The following is an 18459-nucleotide window of genomic DNA, read 5'->3' on the forward strand; positions in this document are numbered from 1 at the left end:
CACTGTATTGTATGCTCCTGGATTCCAGGAATGCTGTGATTTTAATTTTGAATCTATTATCTTACCTAGCAGAATGATTTGTACATAGTAGTCACTCAATTACTATGTGACTGATCACCTGGAAGTAATTCACAGGATAAAAATAATGCTATATGGCGAGGAAAGTTGTTTTCACATTCTGTTAACTGTTACTTATCAATAATCAATAATGTGATAGAAGTATAAAATTTACTGTTCACAAATGTTGAAACTGAGTCTCACAGAGGGTGAAAGTGAATGTAATAAAATTTTGAAAACTTTAACTATGCTCCAGGTCCTCTACCATATACTTTATATATTCACTCCATTTTATAATCAAAACTATCTTGTAAGGTGAGTATTTTGTTTCTACTGGATGAGTGAAAAGAGGTTTAGGGAGGTTATGGAATTTATCTTAAGTGAGACAGTGCAGACTGGGTTGAAACTCAGGTGGTTTTGACTTACAGAACTACGCTCATTCCAAGGTCACATACATCCCTGTGTAAGATGCAAATAAATAGAAAGCAAGATTCCTGACTTAGAGAAGTTTACAATCTTGTTTCATGAACTAATTCTGAAGGCAAGTGGACTGAGGACAAGGCAGGTTATGTGCTATTTTAGCTTCCTATAAAATACTCTTTCAGCCTAAAAGTTACAATGATTTTACAGAAAAGGTGTCAGATTTTAGGGTGCATCATGTTTACCTGAAGAACATATTAAGGAGGCTGATTCTTAAGTTGTATCTGTAGGGTTTCTCTCACTCTAGTTGTTAACGATGCCAGTGGTCTCTTCAGGATCTTGTGGAGATGCTATTTTTCCAAAGATAATTGAAGTGACCAGTATTGAGCTCTGAACTGAACGCATGACCATACCCAAAGCCTAGTGGAAAAATTGCCTCCCATCTTCCTAGACTCAGCTGAAGAGGCAGAAGGAACAGAGCCCTCAAATAAAGTAAGCCAAACCCGTATACAAACAAAAATGATAAAGACAGAAAGTACACTATTTTCTTTGTTCAGAGTCAAGGCTCTTCTTGACCAAGTCAGCAGAGACTCTACTTTTAATTTCTTAGCAGAAGAGTGAACACTGTGAGGACTTCTCAGAACAACAGAGTGTTGGAAGAATTTGTAAGCACAGAAGCATCTCTTCAGATTGTCACTAAGCTACCAGCCTTAGTTAAAGAAAACAAGAAGGAAGGGAGGGAGGGCATTAGAGAAGTAGAGAAAGAGGGATGGCAGTAGGCTGGAGGAAGAAGGAAGGGAGAGGGAGTAGAGAATAAAATGAGAGGATGAGAATGTAAGAAATTACAGTAACAAAGAAAAACAAGTATAGATTTAGAGAAAAATGGAAAAATAACATGCTCCACTACTGTAATCTGGAGAGCCAGAGAGGGCAATTCTACAGCATGCTTTATTAAACTGACTTCTCCATTTCTCCCCAGGCTGGACCGCACAGTGGAAATTCATTAGCTTCATTTAAATGCACACCCCAGAGCCCACCTTCAGTTTCCAGCAGAGCACAATACATTACACATTGGATAAACCCTGGCTCTGACTCTAGAGAATGATTTTTTTAAAAAAAACTTAAATCAACCTTCATGGAACAGTTTGTATTCTTATGATTTTTTCATTATAGTGAAGAACTTCTCTATGGACATGGACTGGGAAAAGTCATTATACTAAATAATTCATAGCAGAGAATTTTGTTGTAATGAGATCAACAAGGCACTAATGCTCTAGGCCATTGGCCTGGGCTGAGAAATAATTTTTTTTATTGTAAACTTTTTTTTCATATTTGTTCTTGTTATAATGGAATTTAACAGTGCACATAAACTTACACACATTTACAACTCACCAATGTATACCAGTAACCTATACTCAAACTTTAAATTATTTTTAACTGCTCATGTTTTACCACCACATCCAATAAATGACCAAGTTCTTTCCTCTACTGATTTTTTTTTCCTGCCCCTCTTGGATTACTCATCAGGGTCCATTTCCAAGCATCAATCCCTTACTGTCCTTTAAAGGTTGGTGATCTTGTCTGAGACCTACTCTACCACTGATTTCAGGAGTTAAATTGTCCACTCCCATGGCTTTAACTGCCTTTTATATCTTGATGACTTCTAGACTTATATTTCTACACCACCTTTCTCTCCTGAGGTTCATTTTTATATTACTGAACTGCCTACTTGCTACCTTATGTGGATGTAACAGAAACTAATGTCCGAAAGTGAACTTTTTATACCATTCCCAAGGCATACTTCCATCTCCTCCTGTGATTATCAACTCAGAGAATAGTACTGGATTTATCTAACTGTAGAGGCCTGATACCCCCTACTTCCTCATCATTTACTCAATTATCACCTGTTTTAGTTTGCTAGAAGGTGCTGGGAGCAATATACCAGAAATGGGTGGGCTTTTATAATGGGGATATATTAGGATAAAAGCTTATAGTTCTGAAGCCATGAAAAGTGTCCAAATCAAAGTGTCATCAGAAGAACAGCCACTGGCAATCCTGGAGTCCTTACTCACATGGCAAGGCACAGGGAGGCATCTCCTTCTTTTCCAGGTCTGGTTGCTTCAGCTTCTGGCTTTTTGGTCTGTGATTTCCAGTTTCTTGGGTTCCTCTCTCAGCTCCTGGGCCCCTTTTGTCCTCCTCTGTGGCTTTTACTCTGTCTGCTGTTTTTAGTCCTCTGTTTATAAAGGACTCCAGTAAGAGGATAAAGACCTACCTTGGGTCATGCAATCTACTCAAAGTCCTTTATTTAATCAAGAGTTCCCACCTATAGTAGGTGTGCATGCAAAGGAATGGATTACTCTAAGGACATAATCTTTTCTGGGACCCACAAAAAGCTTCAACCTGTCACACCACCATTAGAGAAGCTTTATTAAAGGAGAGAGAAATGCCCCTTTCAAACCAGGGGACCTCAAGACTAGAAAGGTCAACGTAGCAGTAAGGATTGACTTCATGTGTGTGACCTCACCTCCTGCACATGCCATCACAAGCAAAGATGGGAGTGTGTAGGCAGGGGGAGAACTTCAGTATGGAAGATATGAGGAAACTATTCCTGAGCTTTTGTGAGGAATCACTGGGGAATTTTCAGAAAAATCTGAGATGCATTTTAGGAAGAGCAACACCTACCAATAAAGCCTGTAGGAGCTTAAGCCATTATATGCCAATTTTAAAAACTGGACAAATGGATGCCACCATTATTATAAAATACAGGCATCCAACTCTAGGAACAAAGAACACTAGGCTATGGAAATAGAAAAATGCTGTAAATGAAAGCAAATATTACTTAGAGATCTTTTCAAACTGAACTTGACTTGATTTGATAGAGAATACATGCTATTTTGAGAAGTTTGAATATAAGCTGAAGAACTATTAACATAATCATCATATTTTTATCACAGTGATATGGACTTTGGATAAAGGAAACAAGGTCTGAAAAATTAGGATATTTGTCAGAGTAGCTATCAATTTTTTTTTCATTTTATGCACTTTTATAACATAGCCATGCAACCTTAAAAAGTTTTTGATTGTTTTCTGAAGCAGGGATTTCTGGTGTTGGGGGCAGAAACACATGTTGTTGGTAAGTTACCTGTACCAGGTAATCTTTTAGGAGATGTCATAGAGTATGAGGTACGTTCTCTAGTCCTACATGCTACTTCCCTTTCTTTATACAACAATTGTTCATCCATCAGTAATGTCATGACTTGCTGAGACTTTTCCCAGATTGCCTCACTATTTGCCCAGTGGCGTTCTGGAAGTAAAGAAAGGACTGAATCTGGGTAATGGAGAGCTACTGGGAAGCTACAGGAATGAGGAGAAACTATGGCAGGCCCTTGACCTCCAGGAACATGTCAAATATTTAGAGATCAAGTACAGGCTTGGCAGCTCTGGGAAATAAGGCACTCAGGATCCAGGCAGTAAGCCGGCTTCCTAACTAAGTAGCTGACTTAAAAAACAGAGTCCTCACCATCATGCATCCTCTCCTACATCTCCAGGGTCCTGGGGAGTAAGGGAGCAAGAACATGCAGGTACTCTGAAGACCACTGTAGAAGAGAAAAGTTGCTTTCACAAAGGTAGATATTCAGGGAAATTGCTAACTATTACTGTTCCTGAATAAAGTAGGGCTTTATCACTCAAAAAAGAAACATCAATCATTATTTTTGACAGTGTAGATCTGTAGAATGAAAAAATCTTTATACAACTATCAACACCAATTCCAACTGGGAACAAGGAAGCTTGCACAGCGTGAACCACAATGACCTATAATGACCGGTGGCAACAGTGGACATGCTTCAGATGGAAGAGAATTTCTTTAAGGAAGGCAAACTTTTCAATTTATGTTAATATTCATGTTTTGTTTTTTCATTTTATAGTGGAATATATGGGTCATTTGCATGCATCAAATTGAAGCAGGCCAAATCACCATTAATGTTAAAGTCAGGGACTTCTAGAATGAGCACTGCCACTTATTTTCAGCCTGGTGCCTGTCACGGGAGGGAGTGTTCATTTGTTCAGAGTGTTTCCCAAGGAATCAGGGCAGCTCAATTTCTCTGACAGTGTTTGTAACAAGAATTCATCTGACAACCAAAACTTATGAAATAATTAGGAAATATCACTACATACCCGTAATTTAGTGTTATAATTTCTGGCTCCATAAATAATGTCTACAATCATCACTCTCAAATCTTTGCCACCTTCTTATATTGTAAAGGCTTTTCCTTTATCTAATAAACTTACACAGTCTAACAGATATGGGGACGTATTCTACCCAAAGTTTTTTCCTTTTATTATACTATCATCAGCTATCAAACATTTTGAAATACCCAGTATGATTTTTACCTTTACATCCTTTAGATTTTCCAGACTCAAAAACACTTCTGCATGTTTGGCCCTGGAGACTAGAGAACTGGCAGTAGAGCTGATGACAGCATTTCTTGGCTGTAACAACCACATTTGACTGCTTGCATTTCTTTTTTTCCTGGGCTCAATTGGAACTTTGAAGCCATTGCTACAACATAATAAATGCTGGCTCTTAATCTTCCATCCCACCCTATTAATACCTTGCCTGAAAATAAAGATTTTTTTTTTCTATTACTTCTTTTCTGTTTACCTGTTTTCTTTGGTGATGACCCAGAGAATTCTCTTTCCCCATTCCAGAGTAGCAACTGCTGCTATATGAGCTCACTGAATTATATCTTCATGGCAAGGAATCCTATACTGTCACTAAGATACCCTTAGCATCTCCCATCATTGGTAGGCACAGAGGAAAGGAATGAACTAGGATGACATAATTGCATACAGCCTGAATGTTGCCAAACATCAGAGAGACCATATCCCACTAGTGGTCAGCTCAGGCCTTGGTTTCCATCCAAGGACTAGTGGGAGACCTGGAAGGGATTTAAAGCTATTAAAGACTCCAGCCAATATATTTTTTGCAGTGAAATAAAAATAATGATGTTGAGACGATATCAACATTACAATTCAGGGTTTATTTTCTTTCACAGAGCTTTTTGAAAGGCCATCAATCACATAGAAATTTAGCAATTGGCAAGCGACATTATTCCTGGAGATCACCTGAGAATTATTGTGCTTTTGTAAATTCACACAGAAGTAAAGCAAATCATTTGTATAATGTTTTCAAAATTCAACTTTACTTTGCCAATGTAGATTTGATGTAACTCATACCATTTAGTGTAATGCCAGTGTGGTCTCTGCCGTCACTGCCTGTGGTTGGAATCATCAGGCTCAACAATTGTCCTCACATCTCAAGTTTGAATGTTCCATGTGACAGAAAATGCTGTGCCCTTCCATACTGACTCATTTTCAGAATCAGGTTACTACTAGATCAGTCTTGATAATCACCTCATCTCTGATAACAGAATTCTGCCTACCTCCCCAGAACCAGTCTGTTCTGTGTACCTGTTTTGAAAATAGATTCATCCTTTTCTGAGTTCTGGTAAATGACTTAGTAATCACATCATCTTAAACAGGGCTGTAGACATTTTTTATCTTCACATCTAAGATCACTTATACTTCTAGTTTTATTCTAGTAACATATATACAACCTAAAATTTCCCCTTTAAACCACATTCAAATATACAATTCAGTGCTCTTAATTGAGTTCCCAATATTGAGTTAACATCACCATGATCCATTACTAAAACATTTCCATTGTCCCATCTGGAAACTCTGTACATTTTAAACCTTAATTCCCTATTCCTTATCTCCACTCCATCCCCTGGTAAACTATGATTTAGATTTAGGGTCTGTGAGTTTGCTTACTTTAATTATTTCATATCAGTGAGATCATATAATATTCATCCTTTTGTGACTGCCTTATTTCATTCGGCATTTTGTCTTCAAGGTTCATCCACATTGTCACAAGTATCAGAACTTCAGTACTTTTGAATAATATTCAATAAATAAAATTCCATTGGATGAATGTACCACATTTTGTTAATCCATAAGTCAGTTTATAGAAATTTAGGACATTTCCATTTGATAATTGTTAATAATGATACTGTGAACAAATACTAACAGATAACAGTATCTTTTAGAGTCCCTGCTTTCAATTCTTTTGGGTATATAACTAAAGTGGGACTGTCAGATTATACAGTAACTCTGTACTTAACTTTATGAGGAAGCACCGAACGTACTTCCACAGAAGCTGCACAATTTTACATTCCCACCAGCAATGAATTAGTGTTCCAATTTCTAACATACCCTCTACAACACTTGTAATTTTCCTTTTTAAAAAATTATCCATTCCAGTGGGTATGAAATGCATATTATTGTGATTTTGCTAGTAGCTAATGATGTTGAGCATCTTTTCATGTGTTTATTGGCTGTCTGTATATCTTTTTTGTTTTTTGTTTTTGTTTTTGATTTTTTTGTTTTAAAGATTTATTTTTATTTATTTAATACCCCTCCCCTCCCCCGGTTGTCTGTTTTCTGTGTCTTTTTGCTGCGTCTTATTTCTCTGTCCGCTTCTGTTGTCGTCAGCGGCATGGGAAGTGTGGGCGGCGCCATTCCTCGGCAGGCTGCTCCCTCCTTCGCTCTGGGCGGCTCTCCTTACGGGTACACTCCTTGTGCGTGGGGCTCCCCTACACGGGGGACACCCCTGTGGGGCACGGCACTCCTTGCGCGCATCAACACTGCGCATGGGCCAGCTCCACACGGGTCAAGGAGGCCCGGGGCTTGAACCGCGGACCTCCCATGTGGTAGATGGACGCCCTAACCACTGGCGCAAAGTCCGTTTCCCTGTATATCTTTTTCGGAGAAATGTTTATTCAAGTTGTCTGACCATTTTTTAATAGGGCTGTTTTCTTTTTGTTGTTGAATTGAAGTAGTTCTTTATATATTCTGGCTATTAAACTCTTACTATATATGTAATTTCAAAATTGTTATTCTCATTCAGTAGGTAGTCTGGTTTACTTTCATGATAAATTCCCTTCATTCACAAAAGTTTTTTAAATTTTGACGAGGTTATACTTCTCTGTATTTTTCTTTTGCTGCTTGTGCTTTGGGTGTGAAGTCTAAGAAATCGTTGTCTAATGCAAAGTCCAGTAGATATCTCCATACATTTTCTTCTAGGAGTTGTACAGTTCTGGCTCTTATATATAGGTCTTTGATACTTTTTGATTTGATATTTGTATATGGTGTGAAGTAGGGGTCCCCCTTCAATGTTCTCCAAATGGAGATCCAGTTTTCCCACAACAATTGTTGAAGAGAATATTCTTTCCCAGTTGAGTGGTTTCTGCCTCCTTGAAAAAAATTCAGTTATCTGTAAATGTGATGGTTGATTTTTGAGTTCTTAAGATCAGTTCCATTGGTCTATATGTCTGCCCTTGTTCAAGTACCTTGCTCCTTTGATTACTGTAGTTTTTTGATAAATTTTAAGATCAGTAAGAGTGAGTCCCCAAACGTCACTATTCTTTTTCAAGAAAGCATTAGATATCAGGGCCCTTAACCTTTCATATAAATGTAATGATTGCCTTTTCCATTTCTGCAAAGGGAATTGTTGGAATTTTGATCAGGATTGCATTGAATATGTAAATTGCTTTGGATAGAATTGACATCTCAACAATATTTGGTCTTCCAGTCCATGAACATGGACAGCCCTTCCATTTATTTAAGTTTTATTTTATTTCCTTTAGCAATGTTTGGAAGATTTCTCTGTTCAAGTCTTTTACATCCTTTGTTAGCTTTACTCTTAGATATTTGATACTTTTAGTTGCTATTATAAATGGAATTTTTAAATTTCTTTTTCCAATTGTTCATTACTAGTATATAAAACTGATTTCTGTGTATTGAGCTAGTACCCTTCTGCCTTGTTGAAATTATTTGCTCCAGGATCTATGTTGTGGATTTTTCAGGATTTTATGTATATAGGCTCATGTCATCTGCAAATAGGAAAGTTTCCTTTCTTCCTTGCATGATTTTATTTATTTTTCTGGCCTAATTGCCCTGTCTAGAATTTCCAGTAAAATGTTAACTAACATTGGCAACAGTAGGCATCTTAGCCTTCTTTCTTATCTAAGAGCAACAGCTTTCCATCTTTCAACATTAAGTTTGATGTTAGCTGTGGGGTTTTCATGTATGCTGTTTATCATGTTGAGGAAGTTTCCTTCCACTCTTAATTTTCTAAGTGCTTTAATGAAGATGGGGTGCTGGATTCTATCAAGTGCCTTTTCTGCATCATTTTTTTTCCCCTCTTCATTCTGTTAAGTGATGTACTACAATAATTTATTTTCTTATGTTGAGCCACCCTTCCATACCTAGGCTAAATCTCACTTGATCATGGTGTATCTTTCTATTAATGTATCTTTCTGTTGGGTTCAGTTTGCTAGCATTTTGCTGAGGATTTTTGCATCTGTATTCATAAATGATATTGGTCTGTAATTTTATTTTCTTGTGGTATCCTTATCTGGTTCTGGTGTGAGGGGGATGTCAGCCTCATAGAATGAATATGGGAGTGTTCCCTCATCTTCAAGTTTTGAAAGACTTTTAAACAGGATTGGTGTTAATTCTTCTTGGACTGTTTGGTGAAATTCCTCTGTGAAGCCACCAGGTCCAAGGCTTTCCTTTTTTTGGGAGGTTTTTGATTACTGATTCAATTTCTTTAGTGGTCATTGATTGGTTGAGATCACCTGTTTCTTCTTGAGTCTCTGTAGGTAGTTTGTGTGGTTCTACAAATTTGTGCATTTCATCTAGCTTTTCTAATTTGTTGGAGTACAAGTTTTTCATAGTATCTTATTATATTCCTTTAAATTCAGAGGGGTTGGTAGTAATGCTCCCCTTTCCATTTCTGATTGTAATCTGTGCCCCCTCTTTTTTTCTTCATCAGTCTAGCTACAGGTATGACAATTGTAATGATCTTTCAAAGAACTAAATTTTGGTTTTGTTCTTTCTCTCTTTTTTATACTCTATTTCATTTATCTCTGCTCTATTCTTTGCTATTTCCTTCTTTCTGCTCCCTTTGGGTTTATTATCTCTTCTTTTTTACTTCTTCATTTTTTTTTGTTTGTTCTCTGATTTGAAGTTTTTCTTCTTTTATAATATAAACATTTAGAGATATACATTTTCCTCTCAGCACTGCCTATGCTGCAGTCTATATGTTTTGATATGCTGTATTTTCATTTTCACTCACCTCAAAATAATTCCTAATTTCCCTTGTGATTTCCTCTTTAGCTCTTTCATTGTTCAAAAGGATATTATTTAATTTCTATATATTTGTGGATTTTCCATTTCTCCCTCTGTTATTGATTTCTAGCTTCTTTCTGTTGTGGTCCAAAAAGATGCATAGTATGAGTTCAGTAGCTTGATATTTCTTGAGATTGTTTTGTGGACTAACTTATGTTCTTTGCTGGAGAATGATCCATGTGTGCTTGAGAAGAATGTCTACTCGGTTGTTGTTGGGTTAATTATTTCATTAAGTCTGTTAAGTCCAGTTGGTTTAGAGTATCATTTGAGCCTTGTATTTCATTATTGCCCTTCTGTCTAAATGCTCTATCCATTCTTGAAAGTAGTATATTAAAGTCTCCTACTATTAATTTTAGAACTGTCTATTTCTCCCTTCTTTTATCTGTTAGTATTTGCTTCATATATTTTGGGGCTCTGTTATTAAGTGCATGTATATTTGTAATCATTATGTCTTCTTGTTCAATTGACCTATTTATCAGTGTATAATGACTGTCTTTGTCCCTTGCAAATGTTTTCAACTTAAAGTCTTATTTTATCTGATATTAAGTTAGCTACCCCAGCTCTCTTTAGCTACTACTTACTTGGTATATATTTTTTTCTATCCTTTCACTTTCCATCAACTTATGTTTTTGAATTTAAGGTGAGTCTCTTGTGGACAGAATATATTTGGGCCATGCTTTTTTTATCCATTCTGCCAATCTCTGCCTTTGATTAGTGAGATTAACGCATTTACATTTAAAGTCATTAATGATAATACGGGACTTTCTTCTGCCATTTTACTATTTAGTCTTTGTCTTATAAATTTTTGTTCCTGAATTCTTCTGTTAATGTCTTCTTTCATATATATTTGATTTTTTTGTATTATACTATATTGTAACCCTTCTCACTTCTATCTGGTTATATTTTTCATGTTTTTCTTGTGACTACCCTGGGGTTAAAATTTAACATCCTAAATATATAGCAATCATTTTTTATTTGAAACCAACTTGACTTCAATAGCATATAGATATGCTCTTCCTATTCCTTTCCATCCCCTTACCTTCTTGTGTACTTGTTACACGTTATATCTTTGTATATTGTACTTCCATATCCATTGATTTGTCATTACTTTTTATGCATTGTCTTTTAGCATATGTAGGAAATAAGAAGTAAAGTTTCAAAATATAATATAATTATACTGACATTTACAATTTCCAAATGATTACCTTTATCAGAGGTCTATTTCTTTATGCCACTTTGAATCACTGTCTGGTGTCCTTTCTTTGCAGTATGAATAACTCCTTTTAGCATTGCTTCTATGGTAGGTCCAGTGGTTGTGAACCTTCTCACTTTTGTTTTTGTGGGAATGTCTTAATCTCTCCCTCATTTTTGAAAGAGCATATCACTATATATAAAAATCTTGGTTGGAAATTGTTTTCTCTCAGCACTTTAAGTATTTCAATCTACTACTATCTTGTCTTCATTGTTTTTTATTAGAAATTGGCCCTTAATTGAGACTCCCTTGTAAATAATACATTGCTTTTCTCTTGTAGCTTTCAGAACTGTCTCCGTATCTCTTACATTTGACAGTTTGGCCAGTATGTGACAAGACATGTTTTTCTTCAGTTTTATCTTGCTTGTTGCTCTCTGGACTTCTTGGATGTGCATATACATGAGCTTTGCTAAGTTTGGCAAGTTTTCAGTCATTATATTTTTGAATATGCAGTCTGCCCCTTTCTTTGTTCTCCTTCTGGAACTTCCATAATGCAGATGTTGGTACACTTGGTTGTGTCCCAAACATGTTTTAGGCTATTTTCCCTTTTTGAAATTTTTTTTTTCTCTCCTTCAGTCTCATTCTTTTCAATTGTCTTGACCTTGAATTCACTGATTCTTTCTTCTGACAGCTCCAAACTGCTATTGAAACCCTCCTAGGAATTTTTCAATTCAGTTATTATGGTCTTCAATTCCACTAATTCTGTTGGGTTTTTTTCTTTTTCCAATTCATATTTAGTCTAGAGACAGTGCAGTCAATTCTCATAACTCATGGTAGTTGTGTTCTACAAATTCACCACAAACACTGAAATAGTGAATAATGAACCTTTGCTCTAGGGGAAAACAAGGATAGGTTCTTGCAAGTCTGTGGTCATAACATTTTCATGAAAGGATCAATAGAGGAAAGCAGTGTGGCTCAACTGATAGAGCGCCCTCCTACCATATGGAGGGTCCAGGGTTCAATACCCAGGGCCTCCTGACATTTGTGGTGAGCTGGCCCATACACAGTGCTGCCATATGCAAGGAGTACTATGCCACATAGAGGTGGCCCCTGTGTAGAGGTGCCCCATGCACAAGGAGTGTGACCTGCAAGGAAAGCCACCCTGTGCAAGAAAAGCATAGCCAACCCAGGAGTGGTGCCACACACATAGAGTTGACACAGCAAGATGACACAACAAAAAGTGACACAGTTTCCCAGTGCCGCATAACAAGAATGCAAGTGGTACAGAACACACAGCAAATGGACACAGAGAGCAGACAACAGGGGGGAAGAGGAGAGAAATACATAAAAATAAATCTAAAAAAAAAGAATCAATACATAACCATGTTTTATGCATGTGCTTCTGTTTAAAGATACTATATTTAATATAATTGTTGATTTATTGATATTGAACTCATGACCAATAGTACTATAATCAACCCCAAACAGTCTTGCTTGCTTTTTAACTGGGTTCAGTATATGTATATTTTAATATTATTGTTTCTCATGTAATTTTATATGAGTGGAGATATATTTAACATTTTTAAAAATCCAACTTTAAATATTCCATCCAGAATCTTTAGAAAAGACAGCACAGAGCTCAACATGGGAAAGCATCTCAACAGCACCCCCAGACCAGTCCATCAACTTAAATCCCTCCCAGCTCACAATTTTTCTTGGCTTTTATAAGATATCCCATCGATGTCTCAGAAAAAAAAAATTCTGTCTAATATAGGTCTTAAGTCAAAAGAAAAGACCATTATTACTTCACCATTTTTATTTCTAAAAGTTGCAAGAGATTGGGGGGAGGAACTGGGACAATATGTGAATGAAATATTTACCTTATAACTAGGTCTATTTTTGAGGCAATCTTCTAGAAATAATAATGTTTGGTTCCTTTTAAAATTTCAGTCTTTTACTGAGTTTTCATATTGTTCATTCATTGTTTTCTTGATATCCTTTAGTTCTTTCTTTGTATTTTCCTTCACCTCCTTGTGCATATTGAAGATAATTTTTTTTTTTTAAGTCTTTGTTGGGTATGTCCACATTCTGGTCTTCTTCGTTGATGTTTTCCGGAGTTTTATCCTCTTCTTTTAGATAAGCTATCTTTTTCTATTTGTTTGCCTTATAATCTTTTGTTATACACTGTACATTTTAAAATTGGGATTTACTATCTGAGATGTCTTTTCTTGAGTTTTTAGCCAGCTGTGGTATGACAGAGATACTCTTGTATGTCAGCCCAGCAAATGCAGCCCTTCAACTGTCCTCTGCAGCTCTTTTTCTGCCTTCTTATGGGGCAGGTTGGAAAAATAGCTACCCTCAGAGCGAGGCTTCCAGTGATTGATCTGAAACAGCTAATAAAAAATTGTGGTCATTGATTGGCTCATACCCACTGCAGATCTTGAGGAAATGGATTTTATGTTCTTTCTGGCACCAGTAAGCTATTCCAGGAGCTATACTCTACTGCTGATTGCCATATATTGCGAAATGGATGCCAGGGACTATCACAGAAAGAGAGAGAGAGCAATTATTAGTGTTTCCCATCATTTACCAGATTCTTCCTCCCACTTTTCCCCAGATGCTGTACAGTCTTGTCCCAGACTCCTGAGTCTCTAAGTAGTTGACTCAGACAGTTCCTGATTGTTTAATAATTTTTCTGGCAGATGGACTTATTCCTGGAGCTTCCTACTTTATCATCTTCCCATTGTATAATTCTTGATGAAAGGTGGGTCCTTGGAGGAAAGCCAAGTATATAAAAAGGTATTTTCTGTTTCATAAAATAGAGTAACTGAAGGAAACTTGAAAATGTTCTAAGCTTGTCCTATCTGACTCTTTCTGGCAGAATATTTGAAGTAAATATCTAAAGAAGCATGACAATTCAGAATTCATTTAGACAGAACACCTAGCTTCCTTTGTAGAATGATAATGGTAGCAAAAACCTAGTTTCCTTGTTACTCCTCATTTTCTCAGCAAGGTGCTCAAGGATTAGTTTATTTCAGTTTATTACAGCCAAGAAAGCAACCAAAACTATCTTTGCTTTCATAAATCTACAGCTCTGACTTGGAAACCCAGCTGGAAAACCCTCTCTCCCTTTTATCAGTTGCATAGCTGGATGAGTGTGATCCAGCCCAATGGTCTCACCACGTGTCAATACATTCAACTATTTCAATTTGGACTCCCATTGCAAATTTATTTTACCAAACTTTAATGGAACTCAAGGTGTTTTTTTTGTGTTTTTTTTTTTTTTTGGTGTTTTTTTGTCTTTATTTATTTTTTTAATATTACATTGAAAAAATATGAGGTCCCCATATACCCCCCCACCCCCCTTACCCCACTCCTCCCCCCATAACAACAATCTCCTCCATCATCATGAGACATTCATTGCATTTGGTGAATACATCTCTGAGCACCGTTGCACCTCATGGTCAATGGTCCACATCATAGCCCACACTCTCCCACAGTCCACCCAATGGGCCATGGGAGGACATGCAATGTCCGGTAACTGTGCCTGCAGCACCACCCAGGACAAATCCAAGTCCTGAAAATGCCCCCACATATCATCTCTTCCTCCCACTCCCTACCTCCCCAGCAGCCACCATGGCCATTTTCTCCACACCAATGCCACATTTTCTTCAATTGCTAATCACAATAGTTCATGAATAGAATATCAGTAAGTCCACTCTAATCCGTACTCTATTCCTCCATCCTGTGGACCTTGGAATAGTTGTGTCCACTCCACATCTATATATCAAGAGGGGGCTTAGATTCCACATAGATGCTGGATGCAATCCTCCTGCTTTCAGTTGTAGGCACTCTTGACTCCCTGGTATGGTGGTTGACCTTCTTTACCTCCATATTAGCTGAGTGGGGTAAGTCCAGTAAATCAGAGTGTAGGAGCTGAAGTCTGTTGAGGCTCAGGCCTGGCTATCACATGATCAGTCCAGAGATTCAGGTCCCCTGGGTATATGTTAAACCCCAGCACCAACTACAGTTCTGGTAAAAGTAACAGGAGAGGCTTGTGAACAAAGATCACATCTGAGTCCAGCTCCATCACACAGAAACACAAACTCCGAAGTAGGACCAACTGGCATGGCACTGAACTCCATCTGCCATGACCATAGAACTTATGGGTCTCTGTAGCTCTCAGGAGAACCAATACCTGGGGTTGTATCTACTTTAGCTGTCTCTGGGACTCTGCCGAGGTGTGCATAAAGGCAACCCCTCTGATAACCTCCCGGCTCTTTTTGGAGACTCATAGTCATATAAATTCATTTGTCCTTTCCATTTCCCCTTTTTATTCAGGTCAAAAAGCATTTTTAACTCCTGGTATTATATGTAGATTGAGATATTCTGCAGGCCCGAGTTGACCCTTTTATTCAAGGTCATTTTCTAGTTACATCATCAGCTGGTACTTGGTAGTAATCCCTCGGCTCCAGGGAGACTCATCCCCAGGAGTCATGCCCCACACTGGGGAGCAGGCAATGCATTTACGTGCTGAGTTTGGCTTTGAGACTGGCCACATTTGAACAACATAGAGGCTCTCAGGAGGTAACTCTTAGGCACCCTGCAGCTCTAGGCCTTGTTCATATTTCAGGTGCACAGGCTCACAAGCATAGTCATTAGTATCAAGGGCTCATTGTTGGACCTTCATTCTTTTTTGGTCTTTGCTATTGCACTTGGGGGATTGTTGCTGTTCCTTTAGGGACTGTGATAGAGCTCCCCTGGCTAGGAACTCAGCACTCCTTCAGTTGTTGTTTTTAATTGTATCCACTATGAAAATACCCAAACATTTTTATGTATCCTGGATATAACTGTAGAACTTCCTGCCAACCATGTGTCCACTGTCAATAATATCCCTCACCAGTATTCCTCCCCTGCCATTGTTGAACCTCTCTGTGATCCAAAACTTCTTCAAAAGTGACGCCCAATATATTGCCAGGTTCCATTAATAGTAAAATGGAATATAGTGATGAGTTTAAAGGTTAGTTATAGAATACATATTAATTTAGAAAAATTAAGATAAAAATAAATTGGGGTATCAAAAAATTTAAAAATGCAAAAGCTTTGTTTTTGATGTTTTGCCTTCCATCACTGCAATAAGTGTTGCCCTGTATGCAAATTGGCAAGGCAACTACTTCCGTCTTTTCCTCAGTGTCTACACCCTATCTTTTTCTCTTCTTTTTTCTAATTATTAAGCTTATCTTCACAAAAGTTTTAGATCACAGTAATTCATAGATACAATACACAGTACTCCATATATCCAACATAAATCCCTTTTCCCTTCCACAACAATAATCTTTTTACCTATTCATACTATATTTAGTGAAACCGATGTACAAATATTGAGACAATAGCTTTCAAACAAGGTAACATTTGTGTTTACACTGTGGTTTATATTTTAGACTATACAATTTTCTAAATTTTTAGTTATCTTATGTTTTACATTATGATTTACATTTTAGCCTATCAGCCCCTATATATTTTTGGTGTAATTTTGCATGTCTTATATCCATCCTTGCGTACTCTTGTGGAACACTTCTATTGCCCATACATTTATGTTGGTTCCATCTATTCAATACCTCTTTCCCCCTCCCCTTAGGGCCCACAGTGACAATCAATCTTCATTTCTTGAAGGGCCATGTTCAGAGGTACTCGCAACAGTGTTGAGGGCTTGACATGCTCAACTGCCCTAACGCACTGGGAGCCACCATTTCTCTTAAGAGATAAATTCCCTCTATTTGAGAGCATCAGTCCTCCCCAGGATGTGGGTTTACCTTCACTCGCACTATATGGGTCTCTATCCAATGATATAACCCACTATGGCAAAATGAGCATTCACATATTCCCTAGGAGCCTGTCCTGCATCAGATTATCCCCTTTAAGCATTTTAAACAGATAACCTTCCTTATTATATTTTTGAAAAAGTTTTCTCAGCATTATACTCTCAACCAAATACCTGACAATTTCCTATGTTCGTATGTTGCCCCACCCTCTCCCCAATTTCTTGGACAATATTACCCATCCTCCCATCCCTAGCCCCCCTCACGCCTGCAAAGCCCCACCCAAAGGTAACCCTAGGCCCCCATTTTATCCCTTCCTTGTACAAATACTTACCTCCAGCTTATCATAGGGAACTCAAGTTTGATTTAATTTGTGCACCCTGTGCCTGCCTTCCAGGTTCATCCTTTCCTGGAAGCACCTACGAGTGGATCAACTCTTCCAAGACTGGTCCTGTTTTCATAAGCAAGACACAGGGTTAGAGCTAAGCTTCTCTAAGCCTGATCCCATCCTGTGAGACAAGATGAATTTCTGAACCCTAACTTACATCTCCTAGCGCATCATCTTCAGAGAATTGGCTCATGTGGAAAAGTATTGTGCATTACAAAGTATTGTGAGGGGGACTATCTTTCAGGAAACTAAGTAAAACTGAGCTATTTTGGGCCCAGTCAGAGTGGTGTTTCTTTCAAAAACAGACCAATTAACTTTTAAAATTCTTGAAGAATATTTTTATTACATTTTCTTGGAAGGATAATATAAAGATTTACAAAAAATTTGCAAAGTTCTTTCCATAATGAAATGTTCAATGGTTCCTTTTAAAGCCTTTTGCTCACTGCAGCTGCTTCTTTTCATTCCATTGCCTTGTGTACCCTGTGCCTCATCTGCCACCTCCAGTCCCCAACTCCTCCTTCTCACCGTCAGAGACCACAGGCATTACCCCTTCCAAGAGTACCTGGAATCACCTTCTCTATACTGCCCTTCCCAAAACAAATAGCACCTGATTTTTCTTTCCCTTTCCTATATTGACTTTTTTTTTTTTCTGGGAGACATTCCTTCAAAATTCTGAATCATCCAGGTAACATATTTATTGATCACCTATTATATGCAAGCACATGTCTTTTATACATAGAGGTTACGTAGAAATCATAATATTTTGTTTGATTGGCATATTTTAAATGTTTTGCTAGAGTCAAATTATGCATGACTTATTTTACCTTATTTTGCTTCTTCATAGTACTATGGTTAATAAAGGAATTGAAAACATCTAGAAATAGAAAATCTTGGTTTCCTGCATTAGGAGAGTGCTTAATTCTCCCTCTTTGTAATTTAATTGGGAATTTGTGTAGTATATATAATCAAGTAAAATGTACTATGTTATAAATGCAAATTGAGAAGCAGGACCATTTAATATGCTCTTGTTATAAAACAGTTTTAATGGCTGAGGAATCTCTGGCCCTGGGAAATATCTAAACACTACTGAAAGAGGAGTAGGATAAATGACTTTGACATAGCATTTTGGTGGGTCTGTAAAAAAATACTTGTAAAAAGTCTTTTAACCAATATTAATAAAATAGTAACATAATTTTATAATTTATAAATATGGATGTCAAGAACACATGGGAAGGTATATTATCCCAGTGTTACTTTACAGCTTTAGTTTCTCATCTATGGGCACCCCTGGAAACTGTCTGCTAGCAGAGTTCAGTTAGCAGAGACTA

Source organism: Dasypus novemcinctus, chromosome 9 (assembly GCF_030445035.2).
Source record: "Dasypus novemcinctus isolate mDasNov1 chromosome 9, mDasNov1.1.hap2, whole genome shotgun sequence".
Lineage (NCBI taxonomy): Eukaryota > Metazoa > Chordata > Mammalia > Cingulata > Dasypodidae > Dasypus > Dasypus novemcinctus.